Source organism: Amblyomma mixtum, chromosome 9 (genome assembly GCF_055824585.1).
Source record: "Amblyomma mixtum isolate Tamu chromosome 9, ASM5582458v1, whole genome shotgun sequence".
Lineage (NCBI taxonomy): Eukaryota > Metazoa > Arthropoda > Arachnida > Ixodida > Ixodidae > Amblyomma > Amblyomma mixtum.
This window is the reverse complement of record NC_143020.1, coordinates 37,856,500-37,883,788: the sequence shown is the minus strand read 5'-3', so window position 1 is coordinate 37,883,788 and position 27,289 is coordinate 37,856,500. Positions and strand designations below refer to the sequence as shown.

General features: G+C 42.9%; 1 long non-coding RNA gene across 1 annotated transcript; it reads left to right on the top strand.

Moving 5' to 3' along the window:
- The first annotated feature begins 20,230 nt into the window (after window positions 1–20,230).
- On the top strand, window positions 20,231–27,079 carry LOC149328771 (uncharacterized). Its single transcript, XR_016285413.1, has 3 exons — window positions 20,231–20,348; window positions 21,785–21,862; window positions 26,936–27,079. It is a non-coding gene; the product is annotated as an uncharacterized LOC149328771 (long non-coding RNA).
- The last annotated feature ends 210 nt before the right edge of the window (window positions 27,080–27,289 follow it).

Sequence of the window (27,289 nt, the reverse complement as noted above, 5' to 3'; positions counted from 1 at the left end):
TTATAGGGCTTTCGAAAGCTAACGACATTTCGGTATAGCATCTGTGTTCTTGGTTATATCAAACGTTTCCAGCTAATCTCGAGTCCTTTTCAAAAGTTATTGATGAAAACATTTACAGGCTTACATACAGATTTTTATTTCTCGTAGTGATGACTTTATAACATAACCCTTCTAACTGCTTTGCAAGAAATTTAGTTGCAATGATTTTATGTCTTGAAGGGAGCCAAAAATTTCCGCGACATACGAAAAATTCTAAAAGAAAACGCCGCAAACTGAATTCGCACTTCTTACCGATCACAGTTTTCGCATTTTATCAAATCTATCTTAAGTGTTTAAATTTTTTCATTTCTTGATTCTATGCCTCGAACCTTGCCGGGAGACATGGATGAAACTACTTTTTTGGTGTGATCTGAATCTAGCCCTTATAAAGTGACATGCTCTCTCAACGGCCTTGCAGGTTTTTGTTTGTCGCATATCAAGGGAGGCGCTCTATGTCATCACAACGGCGACGCTTCAGCGAAAATTCCTGAACTATTTAGGAAGTCGACTCTTTGATAGCAGCCACCCAGATGAAATGAACGCACCGGCCAAGAGAAGCAAGCAATTCGGGAACAAACACTCCTCACCGGACGGCAGGTGTCTGCGAGTCTTGAGCATAGACGTTAGGAGCATACTGCGCTAAGATGGCGGCACCTTGAGCTCCCCTATGGCTCGGTGCATAAGTCTCGTCCCAATCATACTCTGGCTGTGAGCGGGCACATTAGAGTGCAAAGACACTGCGCATGTCCGGCAAGTTCTTCGCCGCAACACGGTGAGCATGTACATGATCTCGCGAGCGGTCATATAAAGATGGAGTGAGCAGCGCACAGGGCATACCCGCGCCGGAGTGCGGGCCGTGAACTTCTAGGTTCCCGCACTACAGACGAGCCGCTGGCCAGACCTTCATGAATCGTGTTCGGTGGGAGCAGCGGTGCGAGCAGCGCCCATCATGGCTCTGTAACTGCGGTCTACTCCAGTGTTACCGTGGTGCTTGGCGTGAGCGTCTGCGAAGCCGCCAACCCTTCATCTCTACAGCGTGTAGTCTCAGCTTATTGGAGCGGACCGCGTCCAATGATTTTATCTGAGAAGTCGCAAATTGGATGGTGTTTTTAACAGAGCAGCCGTGTAATTGTTGATCGTTTTAAGAGATGGCTTCTGGTGTAGCTGCTTCCTCAGCAGTGTGTTTTAACCGCAGCTAGCGGAGCGCAGCATTGCGAAGATGGCATGTCCTGAGAGCCACTTGTGTTGTTGGGGAGTCCACACCCGCTCATCCTACTGCGTACTGCGAGCTTGAACCGTGGTGTAGGTGCACTAGATTTGCAGCACATTTCACTGCTGTTTTTATAGCTCGAAATAAGGGATGTTGCATCCACAAATTTTGATGCCCTATTACTACAGCGATACCACGGCTCGTGACCCCCTCAAGAAGGTGGTTCCCTCAAGATGAACCCGAGAATACTGTCCTTTAAGCGCCATAAACGGACTTGAACGACTCAAGTTCCTGTTCATTTCATCCACGTCGATATTCCTTTTGACTCGAGTTCCGAGCTGCGAATTCCTAATGTCATCGCCCAGTGATACCAGAAAATGGTGGACTTTTCATAATATGGCTACTGCTAGAGTCGACGAGGACAGCTTTCGCTACCATGTACTCAGAGTGCCAGGAACCAACACTATCGGCGTTAATGACCTGAACAGAGATATTTGTGATTCTGACCTGCCAGTATTGATAAATCCAGGGATGAACAGCCCTGAAATACCAGGATCCCAGCCCCTCCGTAGGTTCAATTTTACAAAGCGAACATTCAAGTGCAACTATCCTACGTCCCTCTTAAAGGTTTACCACTTGCGACAAGCAGGCCTACCTTTCCTACCAAAACCGTTTGAATGCCACAAGTTCATGAGAATCCGGCCCGTTAGTGCCATCTACAATGGTACAATCGTGCGTCGGAGACGCATTCTATTCATAACGATGCCATCTGCTGCCGAAATTGCATTAAGTGCGACAAATATTTTTGTCTTGTGATAATTCACTGTACAAATTTCCATGTCTAAAGAAGAAACTGGCAGCGCTGAATCCTATAGCGCGTGACCTACACGCGCTAAGAGAAACCACTGCTATTGTGTGACGATGTCGTTCAGGTCTTTGACCGTGTACCATGAGAGCTAGTGGGTTCGGTCCGGAGGCCTCCAACTCTCCAGCACCGTTGCGTACTCTTCCACACGCGGTCTTTGTAAATGCAATCCTTGTGACTTGTAAAAACGGAACTATTGATTAAGGTGTGTCTCTACCATCACTACGAAAACCTTAGGAGTCAGGAGGAGGCGCCTCCTATGGTTTTCTTCCTACATGTGTGCGAACTGAGAGCCAAAATTACGCTGAAGTGAAGATGTGAATGTTATTGAAATCCCGAACTCTCTTATGACTGCTATCCGTGTAATGTGCAGTCTGCACTCGTTAGTGACAAGGAATGTACAGCAAGCATTCTACAATGGCTTTACAGGAGCTTTCACTCGTCCAGTCGGCTTAACTACTGTAAAACCCTACCATTCGCGGCATAAAAAATCAACATGGGTAGCCAACCTTAGAAAGCCAAAAGTAAAGTAAGAAGGCAAAGCAATGTTCGTCACTTCTGCTCTCGCATATTTTTAAAATCTAGGCAGAAATTATGTGTCATTTTTATTGTTTTTTCGGTGCCCTCCAACAGCGCCCAGTATTTCTGAACGTTGAAATGCCTACTGGTAGACAAACGCTCATCTTGTATCACTGCAGATCTTTTGAGTTCCACCTCTGCCAAACGTCTGCCACGCATTGACTTTGTGTTGTCACAGCTCATGTGGAACAACCACGAAGGTGTTTTTTTTACAAGGTGAAAGGAAATTAGAGCAAAAATAAAAACATGGAATTGCCTCAAATCTTTGTAGTGTTCATTCTTCAACGCTGCCAGCGTGCGGCTTTACCGCTTTTTTTGTGATGCAAGACGGGAGCAGATTTATTTCGATTGAGAGCGTCCAGGCGGACCCGATACTACGTTGTCCCAGAGTGTTGCGGTAACTTTGCAAGCCTTATCTCGAAATTTTCTTATCAGCTTTAAATTCAGCACAGCCGAGAGCGCTGGACATTCTGCTCTACAACCGTCGAGCACGCTCGTTTCTTTCACCGCCGCCGAATCATTTAGTTCATTGTTGGCGCCACCACTACTTCATAACATATTTCTTCATCACAATAATACCCACAGTTATGAATAGAAATACCGCAGCTCCAAAATACTTCAGTAGGAGGCATAAAGTACGTACCGCCATATATGGAATAGCTCCTAGACCTCAGGGTTTAAAGGTGCATGAAAAAGTAAATCTGTTCGTGATAGAGCTCAGCGAAAAGATCAGGATTTAATTATAATTTAAAAGTATATCTTTATGTGTTCTTGTTTGCTTTCTTTTCCTTCGTTTTGTTGATAAGAGCAGGTGCTGTATAAAAGGAGTTGATCTGTTTATAAAAAGCTTAGTTGAGAGCATTATGTGGAGTCAACTTCACGCCTTCCTGCGCTGTTCTGCGTATAAAACTATGTCCTCCAATAAGAGGAAATGCTATGATATATCTCACCGAGCTTTACTCACAGATACAGAACTTATGGCTGTTTGTACCGACTTTGAGTGCAATATTCACGAAATCAATCGCTCCTGGTCTCTATACTATTAAGTGGAAGCAAACCTCAATTGCTATAAAGCTGCTCTTCGTCGCGTATCGCATGGACAACTGGTGACTAAAATCCGAGAGCGACGTCACTTAGTTATCAATAGAAGACACGGTATAGAATAAATCTGGATGCTCTGTTTCGTGACCGTGAGGCGCGTGCGTGATAGGCTGAGGAATATCCAGCTCCCTAACTGAGTGCAAGCCTTATTTTATTAAATCGATAGCGTAAATGGCGGCGTTCATCAGAAATTCCGCTGTCGGCATTATCGACGTTGTGAACGAAAAATCTTTGGCAGGTGGTCCCTCGATCCTTCTGTCTTTAATCTTAAGTACAGATTGTCGTTTGCAGAAATTGTTGCTTCCTTTTGACAGTTTACTTTTACCCTTTTCCTAAACATCAGTTCTTTGACTTTTAGATCTAAATGTCAGCGAAAGCCCCCCCCCCCCCAAAAAAAAAAAAAAAAACTCGCGCTGTTTTTAACTGAACTTCGATTTTTTTCTGTCAGAAAATCAAAACATTGCTCACTGAGATGCTTTGTCAATTGTGAAAGCCGCAGGGTGATATTTCACGTTGTGTTCCCAATGTGCATTTTATTTGCTTTAGCCTCACATCGAGCATGCTGACGTATTAATAATTTTGACTAAAACCAAATGTTCCCAGATTTCATCTTGTCTGGCTTCTCCCGATCCCATTCTTGCTTTAGAGCACCGGTTTGTCACCCGCAGTTTCTGTGCGTAGTTAACAGAAGATGCAGACATGAACAGTAGCCTGGCTTTTGGTAAATACCTGACATTTGCCGTCACCTTTGTACTGCTTGGGGATTTTCCGACATGCCGCCGAAGTTTCTAAAACATCAAAAGACTAAAATGTTACTTGAGCTTTAGGTTGAGGGTTGTTGAGTTAATGACAGGATTTATACAACACATGACAATTTCATTTCAATCTTTACTCTCCCTTCAAATGCACAAAAAACATCTTTTTCCCTTATGCGGTACTCACTAAAGATGAAAAAGGTCAAGAAAAAACGAAGATGTCTATTTAAAGTCGTGGACATTCTACTTATGTTTAGTTACAGCAAGAACTGGTTGTCACAAGCACTCACGTCTATACAGCAATCATAATTATGTGTGCCGCATATTTTTTTCTAGGCTCGTTGTCTGCCGCCGCTTTTTTTGACTATGCGTATGGTGCGTACAAAAATCATCGCATATCCTTTGCTAATGTGTGCCTAGATTATTTCCTAAACATTGACAAATTCACTCCAAAATATATAAGAAAACTGATGGTACTTTTGTTGAATCTAGTGCGATATTGAACTCTGTGACATGAACAACCCCAAATTACTGTAACGCCGTGATCGTAAGTGCAATGATTCGCACTTTCATTTCTGCTAAGAGCTTGACATTTCTTGCTAGAAGTGGCACCATGTATCTGGCGATTTTTTTTTTAATTTGAAAAAACTTATTATACACTATATATCTCAAGGTATAGAGACTGTCTGCTAAACAGATAAGACTTGAAAGTGTACGAGGATAAAGAGGCAGCCGCTGCCACAGTACATGGTTAATTTGTGGGATATGAGAATGGTCTTTTTTTTCCTGCGAGGGGCGTGGTTGGGTTGATGAGCATTAGAATCACAGGTTTGGTTAGCAAACATTTTCAAAAACACCATGTATGGATTCCTACGGATATATTTTTGTTTGTGTTTCTCTTTGTAATTTGTGAATATTGATCATGCTATAAGACACACCGTATTGAAAATTCTTTCAGACAGCACAAATGTCATTGTAATCGGTGAAACGCCAGTAACCGGCGCATAGTATAATCGGCGACGATCACCTCTCCAGTCAGGTCTTCATTCATTTATGCAGAATCATCAGCGTTTCAGAGGCTCTGCCATTCAAGACAAGCTACCAATTTCACAGCATAATAATGAGAAAAGCCCCGCTCCAACTGCTCGGCGGGGGCGCCAACAAAATACGTGCTACCAGCCATTACGTCAAGAGGATCCAGAGCGAAGGCCGAAGTTAGCGTAGATGAAAGAACTTGCCAAGTGGCGAAGAGAATGTGGAGAGTAATTAGCAGAGGTATCAAAAAGAAAGGCTCTAGTAGGAGTTCACGCTCCGCTATGCACAATTTTAGTTTAATACTGCTGTAAAGTTGTGATCGGTTTGTCACCGAACATATGGTGGTGTAGTGGGTCTCTTGTCGGGGGGAGAGATGCATTTCTTCATCCACTGTATCGGCACTGCATTGGTGAGCTAGAAGAGAAGCGATGAAATAAAGGGTTGAGCGTAGCTGCCGGCGTATAGTTTAGAGACTTTCTGCAGGTAGGGCACCCGACTCTTCGACGTGACCGCTTTGCTCATGCAGGTAGAGTTACAAAGCCTGTCTCCAACTGGGGTTGCAGCCGGGTAACAGAAAATTGTCACGAGAGCACGCTTTTTGGCAGCACCTGCAGTCCGACAGGATATGACCAAAGTTCACCTTGATGAGCCTGCATCAAATCTTCATTTTCATTCATGATAAAAAAAAAATCGATGATCAACCGCGATACTGCCCCACGTTTTTTGAATAGAGTGTGGCGAAATTACATTATTGTGCACGAAACGCTTCTTTTTCGCAGTCCACACAAATCGTATGGTCAAGTGCTCGGCCATCTTCCTTGCTACCTTTAGAAATCGCTATCCTGCAGTACATCATGGCAAGGCACAACTGGGAGGAACAACACTGACCTGACCTAGTGCTTTTAGAATCCGCCTTGCACGAGGAAGGTTCAGCTTTGACAGCCTTTCTCACCGTATAGTCATCAGTGCTACAAATAATACCAGAATTTGCTGGCTTCGGGCTCTTTTCTCAGGACTGAAGTGTTTACAAAAATAGATCCTGAACAACCAGCCGAGCACTAGACCAGGGAAAGACATACCCAATTAAGGCAACCAGTGGCTACCCTCCCATGAGCGGTGTCGAACCAGCCACATTACAAAACCTGCCATGGAGGATATGGTTCACAGTCACTACAAGCAGCTATGACCCCAGTAGATTCCTCTAGCTTGGTGGCACTTGCTTTCTTATTAGATGTCAGTTTTTAATATTTCTTTCCTGGTCACTGTAAATTGTACTGATCTGATCGATGCGCGCACACAAGCGTTTATCTCTCAACGCGGGTGGCTCTGAAATTACTTATAAGTGGTTCTCAGTGATTTGTTATTTCTCCCCTTCCGTGGTTGGTGTCACTTGCACCCAAGCAAATTTTCAAACCCTGACCAAGATTTTTATACATAGGTCGAATAACAAATGGATACGTATACCCAAGAATTATTGAAAGTAGAAGTGCTGAAGGGTATTTGGAGCTAATGATAAAAGATAACATCATCTTGAACCTGGAAAAGTCGTCGCCATTTGCAGACACATTCCGTGTGATTTACGAAAATGAGGACGCTCACTTCGTGGAAGAGGTAAGCTGGGCGTACATTTTCAGTTGGCGCTAATTGTGCACATTTAGCCCTTATTTTTCGAACATGGTTGGTGTTTACTATTCATTGATTGATATATGTTTGACAGCTGAATGCATGTCTTGCCTCAAAAACTAAATATCTATTTATGCGTACCGGCATTTAGTATATGGCATATATCGCAAATACTTCGACCTACCGTATCAAAAGCTGACATGAAATAAAAGAAGCTGGAAAATGAACTCCAAGGTATCGTCTTTGGAGATTCCCCTAATACATTGGAGAAACAAGATTCAGGGGGCACTTTGTTGACCTAAAGTGTGGTGAGGCGGAAGTCTCAAGCGCGGTGTTGCTGCTTGTGTCACTGATGTGTGGTTAAGACGCTGAGCTTTGCCTGGAACGCGACAGCGTCTTGCAACGCTGCCAGGGAGTCCACAGAATGCTATTGCCCTTTCGGCTGTACGCCTTGCTCATCGGTAAATTGGTTTTTGAGGAAAGCAAATGTATCTGCATCGCATGTCTCGGTGGACACCAGAACCTCGCCGTAACGGGAAGGGAGGAAGAGGGGAGTGAACGAAGGCACTGCATTCACTAGACGCGCCTCAAGTTCATTCCAAACCATCAAGCTGGCATGGCGGAAGCTATAAAGACAAAAAGAAAAGAGCTGGCATGGCGGAGTGGCTATCATGCTCATCTCGCACTCCGGAGACCCGGCTTCGATTCCCCAACTCGACAAATTTCCTCCTCGGGTTTATTTATTTATCTGGTCTTACTATAAAGGTTAATTAGGCTAATTCGTAAATTAGGCAATTAACTAAACTCAGACCCACTTGGAGCATCATTATACGATCCCTTTAATTTCTTGCATGGATACTAGCCGAAGTACAATTGGCCCCGTTTGAAATTCCCGCACTGTGACGTCATGACCGTTTTGACCAATTTAAAAGCGTGACATTTCTGTCGACAACTCCTGCTTACAACGATGAGGAATTAAAGGCTTCCGCCTTAAAAGAATACGCAAAAGCGCCACCAGGTACGACGAATTGAGTGTCACTGCTGCGCGGGTAACTGAGCCCTCATTGTAAGCTATGCCGAAGTATACTGCGAGGATTTATATATATATTTTTTAAATGGGCAAACTGAAAAAAGTATAAGCGCTTTTGTAAAATTCATATGAGCAGAAATACACAAATTGGCTACCGGCTTTTGGAAAGGGTATGGGCTTCGTTTATTTTTTATAAGCGACATATTTGGCCATGAACACACGTACTTCCACGGCAGCTGTAACAATGAACTTCTTACCTTTGCTTAACCACCTTGTTTTTCCGCCAGGTCGGGGCCCAAGGGAAGCGTTGCTAGGGTGCTGAACTTTTCCTGAAAGCAGTTCTGATATTTAGAGTGACATGAGTTTATTACAGTGACAGTTGATAAGCGGCCTTTCCTGAGCTTCGTGTCGCATTAGTCTTCGTAGTAGTCCTCACAACTGCTTGGCGCGTTGCCGTGGGTACCGGTCGTAGCGTGGTTATTGCAAGGAAGACGTTCCCACCTGAGCAAAGGAATACGCAAACAGGCGGACCCACTCAAAGGGTGCTTGCCGTGTGAGGAGTAAAATATCTTAAGAGGGGGGTAATCCACAGCAGGTGTATGGTTACCGCGGAATGATGAGGGTACGGCGACGGCATAGGAAGGCGTAACCTTAGGTGCTCACCACGGGAACACCGTGGAAGGGGTTTCCCCTCGAACAAGGAGGATATGGGGAGATCGGTGGGATCACCAAATGAAGGATGGCCGCTGTGGGAGGAGGGGATCGGGCGAAAGCATAAGGAAGCGTAATCTCTCCTAACATCTCGTGAATTTCCTGCCATAGACGGCGGATGCATGCTTTTTTTGCTAATGGGACACAATAATATTTCGCATTAAAAAGAGATATAAAAGTACGCCTGATTAAATTTTTCAAATGCGGTTTGCGCCGAAGAAGGCCAGTATTCTGGACGCACACGGCACTTATTACTCGCCATTTAAGTTACACTCAAACTCAATAGAAACTCAAACTCAAACTGAGTTAAAGGAGAGAACTAAATACATGTGGACGCTACGCATGAGGCGAAAAGGTTTGAGGCGCCGGATACGCAGTTGTGCTTTTAGGATGCGCAGCTCTGCAGACTAGGAGTTTGGACATAGTCCCATTCCCAGAGCAGTATAGGAAGCGAAAAAACTGGGCGGACGATCACACAATCAGATTCGAGCCCCTTGCGTGAGCAACGGTGATTTTGTCTCGATGTTTTTTTGGTGAAGGCCTTACGAAATGATGCCTTTCCTTTTGATACTATCAAGCTTTTCAACATAGAAATATGTCAACTTGCGTCAGAATGTTGCCTATTTCATTTTGCTGGTTTATCAGCCTTTGCAGCTGTAGTGCATTAGTCTTCTAGTGGCAGCCCTCCAAGGGCTTGCCGGAATGTTGTTTGCGGTTAGTGACTAACTGTAGTGCTGCCCACTGTCCTTTTCGCAGATAATAGAGATTTTCAATACTACTTTACCGTGAAAGCTAACTCAAGCGAAATTGCGTTAGCGTGCCGGCAGCCAGTAACTAATCCACAACTAAGGCTTTAGTATAGCATTTCGAAAACGTTACACGCAATTGACATTACACAGCATCGAAAGGGACTTTTAAAATGGTTGCCATCATTGCTAATTTCTCAAAAGAATGTATATTGGATATCTTTAGAGCGTGTGATATAGCGACACTTATTTCCGCCTTGAAAATTCACGCAAAAATACCTCGGCGATTAAAAACATGAAGTATTCAACGTAAATACTGTGGCGTTATCTCATTATGGAAATGCGAAGTGCAAAGAAACTCGAGCGAGCATATAATAAAACACTTGACTTGCAATTTTCAAAATACTTGTGCTGATTTAGCAATAATTGTGTTGTTAAATTACTGAAATATTAAACAGCATAAAGCCCATTTATGCTGCGTCCGGAGCAGCTGCAAGTAGTTGCAGCGCCGCGGGAAATCTGCATTAGCATTGAGCGCGCGATTATCGACAGCGTGTCTAAAAAAGTGGTCTGAACTGCAGCTTAAAATGTGCTGTCGAAGCAACTGTAAACATGCGGACCGGGACGGCAGCCACTGCTTATTTGAATGAAGCGGGCGGCTCTCGCTTGGGAGGAAGCCGGCATGTTTTCACGCCAAATGCACAAAAGCCGCAACACTAATTTCTCAAAACTGCGCGCGTTGGTTGATAATATTTTCTCGTTAGCGTTGTCCGCCTGCGAACTCGGGACTCGCTTTTGGTCTCAGCTCGCAGTCACGCAAAGCCCGCTGTACTGCAACTCTCAAATGCTTGCCTGCCTCCACATATGAAGCACTGAGCGGACGCTTTCGCTTCATAAATTTCGACAAAGGTTTTATTTTAGGCGTAATCGTCAGTTGGTGTTTCTGGGAAGCATTAGGATTCCTTACCAGAACCATGGCTTTCTGATCGAAGCGCGAGCGTGCAGCCTTTGGGAGGGAAGAGCAGCTCCTCCGCTTGCAAGCACCGTCTGGCAAGCAGACCATATCCCTGACGCCAGTGACGTCAGACATGAACTGCTGACGGGCGGAGCGCCTTTCCCAGTTATCCTCCTCACCGCTTACTATGGCCACTGCATCCTGCTAACGACCAATGTTGACAATCACACGGCTGCTGGCAGACGTTCAATGCACTGGATTCACGTAATCTCGCTTCTAGGTTTGTGCAGCGCTGTATACATTATCAAGGCAAGGTGCATGAGGCTTTAGTTCATACTGACAGCAGATTCCCGTTATGGGTACGGAAGCAGTGCTCTTGTAATAACAAAAAAAAAAACAGGCGACGCGCATGCGTTTGAAACACTTGGTTGGCCCGCCCTTCAGCTCAGCCTCGGCCCGGATGTTCATTACGAAGCTTACATAGCAGACTTCTCTGTTAGGAGGGGGATCAATAGTAGGGTTCGGGCTCCAAAGAGTTTTGAAATAAACATTTATTTTGAGAGAATCTAGAATTCACGTCGCAAAGAGAGCGACTAAAAGGGACTGAAATAATATTGGTCTCCACCTCTGGCGTCATGAAAAATTGTGGAAGGTTACCGATGTGGTTTTATCAGTAAAAAGTTCAACCTGTTCACACTTGCCCATTGAACGTAACAAACAAGGTCCCGTAGAGAGATAATAATTGCTGATCACCGCTTCTTGTAGCGCTTCTGTAACTGAGGTCAGCAAAATAAAATGCGGTAGTTAAAGTTGACAAAACAAAAAAAATAGAAATAAATATTCAAGTCGAAATGGAGACGACACGATATGAGTATAAGAAAGCAATGCTGATCACCATTCTTGAAATGAAATGAAAAACAGCAAATCCTGGTCATTGTGTTCACAACTAAACAGTGAACACATTGCACACAAATGTGTACTGGTGCTGCAACTTTCTTGCACAACTCTGACAAACCAGGACGCTGGCTTTGTAATTCGTATTTATTAGAATGCCCTTTAAGACAGTAGTGTTTACCTAAAAACAGTTAGACACAGATGTACTGAAACGTAGAAGTTACTAGATAGGCCGCGCCAGGCAACATACGGCATCTGGAGTAATCTACTTTATGCCAAGAAGGGCAATCTTTAAACCTTTGAAAACTTAAGGGAATATACGCCTATGGCAAATGCGTATATAACTAACCGTGACCCATCTTTTAACGCGGATTTGGAACTTGTTTGTATAGAAGTATAGTTAATGATCTAAGGTTGTATAGCAGGCATGATTCAAAAGCTACACTGCAAACCGGAATTTAAAATTGTTTTAGGCTTGTGTACATTGCACTGCACTGATGTTTTACATGACTGAAATAGTTAAACTTTAATTTAACAGACATTCGAACCCCCACAAGCAAGCACGTTACCACGGGAACCTAACGTCCTACTAACACAAGTAGTGGCTTGTTGCTGCCACTGCAGAAGCAAATCAGGGCATAGAGCCTGAACACATTTCAGGACCACAGAAGACGATGATGATTTGGCACTTTTGACAGCGCCTAACGACTTCTCTTTTAAGTTCCTCCTTTTTAATGCTTGCAGCGAAGTGCCGATTCGCTGAGTGGCGAAGTCTACAAAGATACTAAACAGCAGTCTGCACTCTTAATTTCAAGAGAAAATGGCCTCCGCATTGTAAGTAGAATTGTTTACAGCTTCCTTTTCAGGAAGTTCTTGTTTCTGAGAGCAGCAAGGAAAACAGCGCAAAAATAATCGTGGTCACGTGGGGGGTAATGAAGACTATGAGCTACACGTTGTTCTGCATGCGCTTTTGCTATTGCTGCAGTTGATTTTTATAAGTGCTGTGTAAGTTTGTGACAATTGTTTATATGTTTTGAGAGGCTCACAACGAGTGCTTCATGGCATTAGAAATGTTTTGGCATGAACACAACCACGTCGTAGCACAGCATTTTCCAGGGCGCATGCGGGCAGCGTTCGTCGTGTGTTCGAATAGCCGCACGTTTGTGGTCTAGCCTCTTGACTTCGTGCAAAGTTTGGATCACCACGCTCTACTTCGGCTGTAATGATCGCCTTCAAAAAACGTGAGCAATGTGGGGCATCATCGCTGGTGTTTCTATTATTAAACGAACAGCACAACCTAAACAATCAAAATCAAAGCGGCTGCAGAAACACTTCCTATCGAAGAATGAAATCAATGCAAGATGGTAGAATATTACTAGTCACCCGAATTATTCGAATTCTGGACCTTTGACTTTCTTTACTCTGATTTACATATTGATCTGTTTTAGCCTTGCTGACAGATTGCTCCGAAATTGTTTCGTGAACATGTTGAATTTAAAGCTCTACTTTCGGTTAAAAGATGTAAGATCACAGCCACTTCTTCACTGGCGTTTAGAAGTGCCAAAATTATTTTCATTTAGCTACATAGCACGCATGCATGAATTACAAACAAGGTGTACAAGATTGGTTGGCTTGGTTTATTGGGGTTTAACGTCCCAAAGCAACTAAGGCTATGAGAGACGCCGTAGTGGAGGGCTCCGGAAGGTGTACAAGAGGCAGATCTAATGGCGGATTGTATTTTGAGGGGCTGCATAGTTTGGCCTCCTCATTATTAAGCGATGAGATGTTCTTGCATTCAGAAAATGACCTTCAGCAAGGGAGGTTGTCAGGCTAGTTGGCTTGATACTTGTAGTACTATGAAAGGTTATGCGCAAAAAAAAGACGACACGAAGAGAAGACACGAAAGGACAAGCGCAAACTAACAGCTGGTTTATCCAGAAGTTGACACCTTAAATATAAGATCATCAGGTGCACACGCAGTGGATACACCCACAGCATGCCTGGTAAGCGTGATAAAACCATCATACCATACAAGATAGATCTTAACAAAGCTCACTCGCTTCCATACAAGGTAAGAGACGTATAGCTGACGCCATTTTGTGCTTTCTTAATGAAGAATGATTCCATTATTTCTCGCGCCACGGCGTTGCTGCCCTGACCAAGAATCTTGATGTCATTCAGTCGCGGCCTGCACTGGCGGCCTGCACTGGCAGGGGAGCATGAGCGCACGTTAAGTGAGAAGGAAAGGGCACGAATATGGCCGAACATTGCCGAAAATGCTAGTGCAGGCCGCGACTGAATGACATCAAGATTCTTGGTCAGGGCAGCAACGCCGTGGCGCGAGAAATAATGGAATCCTCCCTGATTAAGAAAGCACAAAACTGCGTCAGCGATACGTCTCTTACCTTGTATAGAAGCGAGTCAGCTTTGTAAAGATCTATCTTGTAGGGTTATCACGTTTACTAGGCATGCTATGGGTGTATCTCTAAGGTACATGCACGGTACGGTATATGTACGGTATATGCAAGGTATATGCACGGTATACGGTATATGCACGCTTTCACTGTTATCTGCTTGCCAATAACACAAATAATCATGTTCAAACCGTTAGTTTAAGGCCTCACAGCCGCCCAGGTCAATCTCTTTGACAGTATATATCCTATAACCTCGTGTAAGGCAGGCTGATATATTAGGACCCCCCCAATTGGAAGCAAGTTTTTCAGAAAGTTGGCGTAATAGAGTCATTGCGGGTAAATGTCCATTATTTTCTTGAGGCACGTTTTGAACGGAGCTGCCGGACCTCCACGCCTCTCTTTTCTATTATGACTAAGCGTCCTATAAAAATAAAGGGCCCGGCAACCCTTACTTTTGCGGATGCTTGTTGCTGGGCGCCTTGTCATCTAAGCTATCAATGCGTTTTCACCAGAAAGGTCGACTTGTCTCATGCTAATTCGTAATCAACGGCGAACTGTAGCGTAGTATCCATACACGACGTTGCACTATAGAGGGGAACTCATCATCATCATCAGCATGACTACGCCCACTACCGAGCAAAGACCTCTCCCATGTCTCTCCAATTAACCCTGTCCTTCGCCAGTTGCGGTCATCGTATTCCCGCAAATTTCTTAATCTCACCCGCCCACCTAACTTTCTGCCACCCCCTGCGGCGCTTGCCTTCTCTTGGAATCCACTCCGTTACCCTTAAGGACCAGCCCTTATCTTGCCCTAGCATTGCATGCCCTGCCCAAGCCTAATTGCTCCTCTTCATTTTTAACTAGGAAGTCATTAACCCGCGTTTGTTCTGTCACCCAATCCGCCCGCTTCCGATCTCATAACGTTACGCCTATCATTTTCCTTTCCATAGCTTGCTGCGTTGTCCTTAACTTAAGGTGAACCCTCTTTGTTAGCCTCTACGTTTCTGCCCCATAGGTGAGTACCGGTAGGATACAGCTGTTGTATACTTTTCTCTTCAGGGATATTGGTAAGCTACCATTCATGATCTGACAGAACCTGCCATATGCGCTCCACCCCATTCTTATGCTTCTAGCTATTTTCCTCTCATGATCCGGATCTGCGGTCACTACCTGCCCTAAGTAGACATATTCTCTTACTACTTATATATTCCATTGTCCATTGTCGAGTATCCTTTATGAAAGCCTGCCTGATCATTTGGTTGATTAAAGTCTAAGATTGTCCTGACCCTATTAGCAAAAATCTTATTAAACACCTTGTAGACAACAGAGAAAAGCTGATGGATCTGTAATTCAAGTCCTTGACGTCTCCTTTCTTATGAATTAAGGCAATGTTAGCGTTTTTCCAAGCTCTAGGTAGGCTCGAGGTCACAAGGCATTGTGTATAAAGGGTGGCTAGTTTTTAGAGCAGAATCTCTCCTCCATCTTTCAACAAAGCTGCAGTTATCTGATCCTCACCAGCTGCTTTTCCTTTTTGCATTGCTCCTAAGTAGACGGTAGGATGGTTCGACAGGATACCGGCAAGCTATCGCAGGACACTAAATATCCGATTAAGAAAAGACAAAGCGTGAGGATGTCTAACTCCATAGACAGAATAGAACTCGAAAAGCTGTCGAAGTTAATAAATAAGAACAAGGTAGCCGACATCAAGAAGTTTAACATAGAGAAAATCGAGAATGCTCTAAAAAGGGGAGGTAGCCTAAAAACACTGAAGAGAAAACTAGGCATAAGTAAAAGCCAGATGTATGCGATAAGAGAAAAAGAGGGGAATGTCATTAGCAATATGGATATGATAGGTAAAGTAGCCGAAGAGTTCTATACAGTAACAACTGCAATCAGAATGTTACTGAGAGAGGCAGTAGAGCACAGCAATGAGACATAGCGCCAGTAAAAAAGGAGGAAGTAAAGAAAGCCTTAGAGGGCAACTATAGAGGGAAAAAATAACTTTTTTCAATGGGTTGTACAGCATCAAATTTTCAAACTGAAATTGCAGCCCTTACAGGAGTGTATACGGCTTGTATAAATCTCATGAAGGTTGGCACAACGCAAAGTCTTCGACCGGTAGCATTTAATATGATTGTATCACGTATATACTTTGCGAATCTTCAACCTTTACTTTAGGTATATTCGAGCGACCACCGACGTTTATATGCTTTAGTTCTGTGCTGTAAATTATTTTCAATTACTTTCGCAGAAGGGAGTAATACAAGAAAATTTGGTGATTGACCACGATGACGAAGCTGTTGCTAAAAATGGTCTTGTAAGGCACCGCTTAAGCATCAGAAAGAGGACTGCCAGAGCAGAATACCATGATGATGTTTCTGGTGAGTGGACGCTTCGCATCACAGATCTGGAGTTTACCTGTCTACCTAAGCTATCCATTTCGATCACTGGGTGGTAACAAAATCTCATGTCTTTATCTGCGTATATTGTTTCCCAGTCGTCATATGTCTGGAATCGCGAGATGGAGTTTGGTATTTCTATTCTTTGCCATGTTCAAAAAGTGTTATTATTATTAGCCTTGCTCGGCGCAAAAGAAGATTTCAACTCAGGAAGCTGCAATGGTCCTCAGACCAGCAAACCATATGAGAGACTACTGTTGCTTTTTGTAGGAAATTATAAGCTTTATTTATAGAGTTTAGAATTTGGTTCTCATAAACAGAGCGAAGGCATTCTTTGATTAAAATAGGATACGCTTTATGGTTATGCTACCAAATAATGTGCCTAATTGTTTCATAACAAACCGAAAAATATGTGTTCGTTTTGAACAACTGAGATATTTCTAAATTTAAGAACAATAAAAAAATTTCAAACATCGAGAACACGCATAGTAAAGTGCATGGGCAGCTTAATTAGTCGTCGAAACATAGGTTCAATGACTATTGGTGTTGACTAAGCCGCAATTTGATTCCGATAGCAACTGATTTCCCTTGTTATGGGTGCTCCTTCTGTCCTAAAAAAATTGGTCATTTTGAGAAATAAATTATAAGGAAGAAGTGATACATAATTTTGTCAGCCGAGAATGCGTTAAGATTGTTTATGTTTGCGACTAAATTGTAATTGAGCGCTAAACCTAGTCGAATGGCCATTATTCCAAGCCAGGGTGATTTAAAAGTACCGTGCACATTCTTTGCGCGCGGACACATGATATTCTAAGTAGTTGGAGCTTCCCTTATGTGATAATTCTAACATTTCTTTGTGATTTTAATGCTAGTGATTTCCTTAGGTAAACCTATCTTGTAGACCTTAGTGTGTCCCACCTTCTTTTTCCGTCGAATTTTAATCTTCTCTCTGGGGATCAGTTTCAAAATGATTTCTCTTTTTTACTGAAATATCCAGTTTTTTTGGTTTGGTTTGGTTTATGGGGTTTAATGTCCCAAAGCCAGCTTGTGTTTTGTCGTCCTGACTAGATGAAACATCCAAACTGCCACCCATTGCGTTGTAGGCAAGAATTTTTTAACTTTGCACAATAATACCATCTAGGGGCTAAAAATGTTCAGCGACTTTCATTGTTATGAATCGCAAGGATGCAAAAGAAGAATAGCCCTAAATATGGCATATTAAAATATAGTGTTTTTAAAAACTCAAAGGTAAAATATCAATCCCCAATTTTTCATAAACGTCCTGAAAGAACTCTCCAGGAGGAGACGAAACATAATACGGAAGAGATCTTGTAGCAATGTTTTGTTTCCAGTTATGTTGTCCAAGCTCAAACCTGTAGCTACTCGAGCATGGGCAGGAGAGCTTTATAAGGGGGTGGAGGCAGCAAACAGACCTTCCGCTGATTTAAATTCTCGCCATATCCAAAGACTAAGACCTTTCCATCAAGCGAGAGCATACCTGTCTAAACGTTTATGAACAAACAACAGTCTGTGGCGTAAGAAGGATTCAGTGGTGCCGCAATCCCCGGGTGCAGCCCATAGGAATGTTTGGGGGAAAAAAAGCATTCGATGTAACTTTTTGGCTGCACAATGAAGCTATCAGGTTGTCCTTCACAAAAAATGGCGACAACATCCTCTAAAGCAACGTCACACTGTACAATTGCATTTCAAAGCCAATGCATATATAAAACACCACAATATGTGCTTCCTAGACACGTTTTACACATCCACTTTCTGTACGAGGCTCTAATCACGTTTTTTTTTAATGAATGGGGAGCCTCAGTTACACATTTTGAAGTCTCTGGTTGACAAAAGTTTAAATAAAATGGTAAACGAGTTGATGGAATGCCTTCTCTTGCATAGGTCTCAAAGGCTTTAGCCAATGAATATAAATCAACAGTTGCTATATAGAAACCAAAATGTATTTTTCAATCAGACTCGAATTAGAAAAGAAAATTAGCAGCGATATGCCTGTTGTGGAGCAACAACGCGAGGTCCGCCACTAACGGCTTCGTAGATGCACTGTGCAATCAGAAAATTGCTTTGGAAACCTCTCTTTACATGCATTCCTAAGGGCCACACCCACAATTGTTGTCCGCGCCCGGTGATAGCGGCGTCATTTCATCCTGCATACGTCAGAGTGATGTTGGTCCATAAAAGTGTTATAACTTATTAGGTATGCTCTATCTTGACGGAAAAGGTCAACCTGGGATTTGGGGAAACTTTATACCAGCGGGGGAGTAGTTGCTTCCGCCCCTTCATTTAGGCGCTCCTGCCGAAGCTCGAGAAGCTACAGATTTGAGCTCGCATAACATATCAGGAAACAAAATATTGCTGCATGTTCTTTCGTATTTTTTTTAACTGCTCCTTAAGACTTGCTTCAGGGGGTTTATGAAAAATTTGGAATGGTGTTGTTTTTCTTTCGTTTCTGAAAAACACTATAATTAACAATGCCATACTTAGAACAACGCTTCTTGTGCTTCATTAAGTTACACAACAATGAACCTCAGTACTCATTTTTGGCACTTAGGCGCCTATCTAATGCGCTAATTTGAAAAGTATGTGGTTTATACTACCGGAGAAGAAAATTCTTGAATAAAGCGTTCTTTGAGACCCATCGTTTAGGAAACTATTCTTGTGAGCGAAAACTTCCTCACAATGGCACAAGTAAGCCTGACATATTCTCTTTTACCCCTACTTTTATAATGCAAAATATATTGATGATGGCTTCAAAATCTCGCTTCCTACGTAGTTGTAAAGTTTAGAAATTCAGCTATGCGCGAAAAGGATGCCCCTAAACGATATCGTTTGGAATGTTCTTCTCCTGAATTATTTGCGCTTTCACAAATAGAAATTATTGTTGGCATATTGAATAACGTGTACATACTATACAGAATAATTGAGAACATTAAAAATCTTAAACATTTCGGCACTTTAGCCTCTCGGGGAATCACCCGGGGCCGCTATTCAGCATAGTGAAGAAATATTTACGAAAAACCAGCCGAAAAGACGGGGACAAAGGAGAGACGAGGCACACACAATGACCTTTGTCCCCGTCTTTTTGGCTGGTTTTTCTTAAGTATGTACCAACTAACCCAGGTTTCAACTCTTCTGAAAGAATATCTCGGTCGAATAAGCTCATTGTTACTTTTTTTCATACACGTATGTGCTTCAACACAACTTCATTTATCACCACATAAGACATCTAAAGAACATTCATATTTTTTCAAGTTGGAGGATAAAGTCTAAGTTTGATTTATAGCGTCAATAAAACAGGGTTTATGCTTAAGTAGCCATTCGGTCAATTTGAATGGACGTTTACTACTTTGTTTTGCGTTCTCCAGCTGGTTACTTGAATAGACCGGAGCGCTTTCACGAAAATTATGCAAAAAGTTACAAGGCTCCTCTAAATGAACGTTCGCTACACAATACAGGTGAGTGCCCTTTTTACATTAAATGTTTCAAACACCAGTAGGAGTAGAAGATGTTTTTGATATTGTTGTTTTCTTTTAAAGCGAAATCTGTATTGATCATTTCTTACTTATCAAACTGCTCACATGGCTCACTTATTTAAACACTTAGGTAGTTAGCCTTTCACTAACAAAACATTGATCAATGTAATTACTGCAGGATAGGCCACATGACGCCCATCGTAGATTATATGCGCCAGGGGGCGTCGGCCTTTTAAAAAAACTACGTTATATTCAGCTGGCATTTACGGTATGTTGTGTAAAACCTCCTCAACTAATACGCTAAAACCACAACATGCTCTGTTAATCGCGGCATGTAGACATTATGCTAATACGGTTGCTTCTTTCTTTCCCTAAGGTTCAAAACGTGCAACTGTGGAAACCACTCTGGTATTAGAGCATACATATTTTGCAGAGTTCAAGAAATCTAATCACAGTAAAGTCGTCAGTGTCATCGACTATATGGCTGTATTTATGGCCTTGGTGAGTATCAATCTTAAACTCAAGAAAATACGTGTAGTCAAATTACATCTACTCTTCACAGGTGCTTCTTTTGCGGCGAATTTTTTTTTACTCCTTCCTCTGAAATTCTGGCCTCGCGCTAGACACAGTTCCTGATATTAAGCATAGAGGCATAAATGTCACCATCGTGATAAACATGCTCACTGCAGTACAAATGGCTCTCGTATTTCTCTCTCAGCTGCCTAGTTAGACGTATCGGCTTTGCTATTTTGCATTGGAGTAGCTTGAGCAGGAAAGAGGCCCAGTTCTAATTGTAGCTATTGATTTTTGAAAACAAAAGTGCATGAACATTATACTGATTCATTATACTTATTCATATTCTTCTTTGTCATTCTGCACATTTTTCTTTTTGCTGAGTGCGCTTTGTTACATTAAAGCCCCATAAACCATGAAAGGGGGCGCGAAGCACATGACTTGTACTGGGGGCAGGCGGTAGGCGGTTATCACCAGTGACATTATGCCCTCCTGAACTACGAAAGAGAACGCGATGGTCGCAGAATGAAATGACGGGTAGGCTGGGACGGAAACTGCCTCACAACTGGGCCACTTCAGAAACATTTTCAGAGCTGAGCTTACCGCCTGAGCACATGAGCCAGCTAATGATGTCCAGCCTTGGTTTCGCCATTTAGTACTGCATTTTTACATGAAATCTGCATCGTCAGCTGGAAGAGAAAGTCTTGCAGCTCTCATGTTTACTAGCGAGATCTCACGCGACCACCAGTCATAATCCATCCTCTTTCTCTCTTTCCTGTCTCACTCACCCTCTGCTTCCTCTCCTCTACACTTGGTGAGGGGGACAAAAGCTTGATGTGAAGTAGTCGGTCTTTGGAAGCACAGGGCAAAGCAGGCAAAGAAGACAGAGACTGGACTAATTGAGGGGGTTATTTCTGTTCATCGATTTTTCAACGTGCCACGGTTGCATGTATAAATTGAATTCAACTTAGTTCAAATTAAAATAAACCTAAGTAAATGACTTATATATTTAGGTTAATATAAATTAATTCATAAATTCGACTTGCGCTGTAGATTCTACAGTTGATTGCACGTATATAAGGGTAAGCCACAGCTATAGCAGCTTCGGATGTAAAAAAAGTATTAGGCGTATCAGACTGCGAAAAAATTAATGCTGCGAATGCAAAGCTTGGAGGAGGTACCATTCATCATTCAGACATGTGTCATTCTGGAACGCTAAGATGTTCTCCCCTTCTACGTATATCTCAGTGAAGCAAATTAGGGAGTCAAGAAGCATTAGATGAGTTTTCTTTTCGAAAATTCAGCGCTTTGTACTGTGATCTTTGTTTTAAGCTACAATATTCGCGAATATATTTTGATCTTGCTTGCTGATGAGAACGCGAGATGTAAGAAGTTTTCCTAATTTTTTTCAACATTTTACGAAGGTCAACGCTGTATTTGAAGAGTTTGACAAGAGAATTCTTGACATGCAGCTATCTGTGGTTTCCGTCGTAATTCTCAAGGTGAGTTTTTAAAGCTGCATACATGCACGTTTTCTACAGCTCTGTAAAATCTCCATTTCTATGCTTCCACACCGAATAACTCTTTTTTTTATATAAATTCCGCTTGTACTAAGCTGACGCCAATATTTAAGGTCCTTGAGTGACGCACCTTATGAGCAATTCCCGGTGCTTACACTGTGACTGGCCGCATTAAAGATATGTTGAGAGCATAGATTGAAGGGTAAATCCAGTTTACTCTTAAAATAGTATTAGGAAAAATAGTTGCTTTATCATTTCTCTTTCGCCTAGAGTGAGTTTGCTTTATTTTCTGGGGCTCTTGCGTATTTCTCAAAGCTCTCAGATCTGCGCCTGTGTTGAGTTTCATGTCCTCATTGAGCCCTTATTGTAAATAGTACTTCCCCTCTAATTTTGCTAGAAAATATCTCTGAATTCTCGCGAAAGCCTGTGCAAACAAAATTAAAGTGTTCTGGTGCAAATATATTCTTTTTCGTGCGTATAACCCACCCCTCCTTATAATCTGCACACCTAACTTTGACACCAACGACTGCACGAATGTGTCGTATTTTCGCGTAAGTAACCTGTCCCACCCTATAATCTACAAACCTTACTAGCACCAACGACTGCAGAAATGTATCTTATTTTTGCGGTAATACGCCACCCTTCCCTGTAACCTACACACTTAGCTTTCCAACCAATGACAGTAAAAATTTGGAGGATATCTAATTACCATTAGCTGTGTAAGACGGGAGTTTATTGAATGCACTGGCACCTCAGGAGCAGGGTGGCAACAGTCCGTGGTCAGCCAAAGCAAGTCCACAGCACGCGCAGCGATGGCAATGCTGCCGATAAACAGAATGTTCGGCTTCGTTTTTATAGCTCTAATAATTCGGCAAAAACAGTTAGGCGATCCTCGGTAGATCTTCTGAATGCGTTATAAGCAACGCTTTCGCTATATCAGAGGTTGGAAGGAAAAAAAATGGCAGTGGTTTAGCTCTGGTTAAACTGGAAGATTGCGAAAGCAACGAGGAGATAGAGAGAGGCGATGGAGAGCGCGCGGTAGCGGCGGCGGCCCCGGCACGCTAGCTATACCCCGCTACTGCGCATGCGCAACTGGCGAGCGCGGCGGCGGTGCCTCTGAGTCACCCGCGCAGCGACGGCGGCGGCGCGCCAACTGTGCGCCGTGTGACATCAGTGCTCCGCGCATGCGTAGTATGGCCTTTCGTCAGCTACGCGAAATGGCTCGGCGACTCGCATAGTGCTGCTTTCACCACAAGATTCGTCATATCCGTGGTTGATACACTAAAATTTGTTATAGCTGAGGTAGCATGCTTACGTATCATAATCAAAGTTCACATACTAAGTTCGGCATATCAGAGGTTGGATACTGGGGCTTGTTATCTTAAAGTTTCATACCGAGGTTCGGTAAATGACCTAAAAGTCATTATTTCCGAGGCGGCATACTAAGCCACCTCGACACAGCGCTGTGTTCTGTTCATTTCGTTTCCTTGTACTCAGCTTTTGCCGTGAAAAATGTATTAAAATACGACCCAACTAGCCTACAAGAACCTTCTCGCACAGTATACTGAGGTTCGTTATATCCAAGGTATTATACCGAGTTCGTATAAGTAGTATCAACGTTAGTGAACACACCAGTTTCGCAGCTCCACCAAAAATGTGGCCCAGTGGCGATCACGCGAACTAAAATCATTGCTGCCGAGTCTTACTTCCGGCCAAGCGCATTGTCTGCTACACTTAGAGCGCAGTGGCTGTGCGCATTTGTGCTTTATATACGAACTTTCGAAGGAACTGTTCTTTGGAACAAAGCAGGCAAGTCACAACTGCTTGTTCATGTTGTGGGACACGATAATAATGCGCTGGTATTAACATAAGTGCCGCGAAAGGCCTAGGGTGTCCTCTTTTATGTGCGCATTGTACCACGAACAACCTGAAGGAAATCGCTGTCGTAACGGCCGAAGACAAGCAAGAATTTTTTTGCTGCTAAGACAATCTGTCTTTCTCATTAAAAAGTGGAGTTGAAGGATAGAAGGATAAAAGGGTGAAATAATCGCATGCGCTTCGTTTGGGTTTTTCGCAAACTGCGGTAGAGAACTTTATCAGAGTAGGCTCACCCTAAACTGACTTCTTTCATTGATTTTCTTTGGACATTCATTTGAGGCGCTTGCGAGAATTTGCGTCACACGTTTTTTTCCTTTCGAATGTCGTGGCTAGAGCAGCAGTGTGTGGAGATGCGATTTAGGAGTTGGTACTGCAGCCACATAGACGTCTGTAAGATGTGCTGGCTCTCATGCATTGTTTCTTGGTAGAGAGAGCTGTAACAAAGCTTTGGAGACCGGCTGAGTCCCTCCGGTCTTTCCCTGAGGTACGGTAGAGTTGCGAAGATGGAATGTTCTTAAGGAAGCAGTAGATATTTGGTCATTGTTGAATTACAGGAAGTGTTTCAAGTTCCTCTCGAAAACGCTATTGCGTGAAATTAGCAAATTAAAACAATTTACATTGCGAGTTGCAGAGGTAGGGACAAGAGCAAACGGAGCAAGCTATTTCTTTCGAAGTGCAAATAAGCCTTCCCTATTGAAAATGAAGAACATTCACAATCATATAGATACCATTGCTGGCAATTGCAGTTAGGAACTTGCGGAAGGGGTGCGAAGGCATGCTCTGTTTACATCTTCCCGCCCTTCCTAATGCTGCACTATTACTAATTTGTTTTCCGATAGTGCTATGCAACACACATTCTCTCGGAAAACCCGCGTCTATAGCCTCGTATGGGAGCATTTGATTTTGCGTCACAAAATATCAGTGCTTAATGACGCGTTTCTGTGCTTTGCGCCCAATGACTGGCTTTATCTCATGTCGTAAGTTCAATTCCACTCACAAAACACTGAGACCTTGGTGAGAAGAGAAAACTAGATGTCTACAATTCTTCAAGTACAAGCTTCTGGTCGTGAGGCAAAGGAACGGGCCTATTAAAAGATTATTAACGCATGAGCAGTGTAAAGAACGCACTGCAGCTGGGAGCTAGTGAGGGCGGCTGCTTGTTCCGATTTTGTTGTTGTTAAGCAACAATAATAGCTTTTTTCCATCACCTTTTGAAGGGGCAGAAATCGACAGCGAATGTCTAGGTGAGATGAGAAAATATGTGTAGCCCAAGTTTTCGATCGTTCTATACGTGGGATTTCAAAAAACAAATACAGTTCATTTCACGCATTTAGGGCAAGGAAATAAATCAGAATAGTATTTGTCTTGTGCCGGAATGGTTGAAAAGTGTGCGTCGAAGAAGAAGATGGCGGGAATGGGTCCTAGAGTACGCAGGGTGAAGCTACAGTAAGGTGCGCCACGTCCTGCGGGACACAATATCTAGCACCAGCTGATTTTGAGAATGGAAGCGTCGAGAAAAAATTCCACTATTGCCCATTTGCTTGTTCAAACAAATTACCTAATTTTTTCTTGGCAACAGAAGACCGCCATTAGAATCCTGCCATTGGCTCGTTGCCCTGAGAGCTTTTGTGACGAATCTGGCATCTTTGCATAAAGCTAATCCGGTACGTGTTCCTAAAAGAAGCATTACTAATGCAGTCTTGTCAGAATTTCACAAAGAGATGTCCTCTTTAAAACGCCTTAAAATCACTACTCCGGCAGTTATGCCATGCAGGCCATGCACACGTTCCCCTTACACGAACTGCAGCCCTGTGCATCTTGAGCGTGCATTACCGGGTGGCATAGAGAAACCGATTAGCGCTAGTTAGAGCTCAATTTGCTCGTTCGTGCGCTTGCTTCCCGGTTCTCAGCAGTTTCACCTTATATGTACGCAATTCCCAATAGAATATCTTCAAAGCAGTGACACAAGATCTCCGGAGGTTTTTGCACTTGATTCAAGCCGCCCAAAAAAATGTTTTGACTCTGAATGGTAAGCAATGAAAACGAACATTATGCTCACAGCCAGAGCTTAGAGCAAATACTAAAGATTTCAACACTTGGCTTCAAAGTGGAATAGAGGTGAGCTAAATGAAAAACTAGAAAAGAAAATGCCCGCGAGCATGGCTACTACACCTTCCTGTGTTTTGTTATGGCAGTAGCAGACCACCGCGCTCCAATGGAACCAAGACTCGGCTTCAGCGGTGTTAGTTCTCGTGACCTCCAAAGTGGCCACCTCTGACGTCTGGCCGGATTGGACTCTGCGAAACTCCTTCCTCTGCCTCCGTCCTTCCTCTTATATGTATTTATTTATTTACACAGTACTGCTAGCCTCTAGGTGAGGCTGTAAGCAGGAGCGGGAGAAGAAAAAAAAAACATAAGTGACATGCGCAAAACAAATCAAGGCACAATAAGCTGCCTTCACAACAAATGAAATGCACTCACGAGAAAAAATAGATAATGCAAAGTTGCGTGCAGAAACAAAAAGCAATCGCAAGAACACTCCGTAATCGTCAGTTACAATTTGACAGCATTCATAAATGCTTCAGTAGTAGGGCATTCTACAATGCCGGCCGGAAGCCGGTTCCACTCACGGACAGTTTTCGGAAAAAAAGAGTTAGCGAAGGTTTGAGTGTGAGAGGAATAATCTAAGTTTTTTGCTATGATGCGATCGGGTGGTTCGTCGGTGTACAGGCTCTATGTAATCGTGTTTTCGGATACCTAGTTTATCATGAAACAGCAAGTGCATGTACTTTAATTGATCATACTAACGCCGTTTTTGTAAATTGTCTAAACCTGCCTTTTTTACTAGAGTACTCGCGGAAGTAAGCCAGCTATATGATCGGTATATAAACTTGGCTGCTTTCTTTACAGAACATATAATTACAGCTGCTTCACTCTTGCATCGTTCCAATTTACATCACACTTACGTACTGTTTCTGATTTTAAAACATCTAATCCCTTTTATTTCAATTCTTGCTATTCTTTTTTATGCAGGCAATTATATATGCCTATTTATTCGGAGAGTCGTTAAGGGGCGTAGTAGGCGTGGCAACTGAAACGGGTAATTAAAAGACATAACAGGAGCGTTTAAACAAGACCAGTAAACAAGCTGACGCCACATTTATGTTGAATATTTAGAGAACTTCGCAGACATTCCTTGAAACTATACCACAAAAAGAAGATGCCATAAACGGGAGCACACTGTCGTCCTTCAACAGATTTGTAGAACAGGACAAAAACGTATTGGGCAACCAAGACATCGTGGTTTTCATCAGCAAGTAAGTGAGATGGTTGCGTAAGTTCCCTATGCTTTACTGCATAATACGAAACTTGCTTAAGATTCTACGTAGAGTCACTTTTAAGGAAACTCTGTTGCCCCCTTGCTTTGTAGAAATAGGTTTATTATAGTAATAAATGCTTTTTTTCTGATCAGATAAGCACAATGTTCGGCAAACATATGTGCATATGAAATGTGCAGTTTGGTCTTGTAAG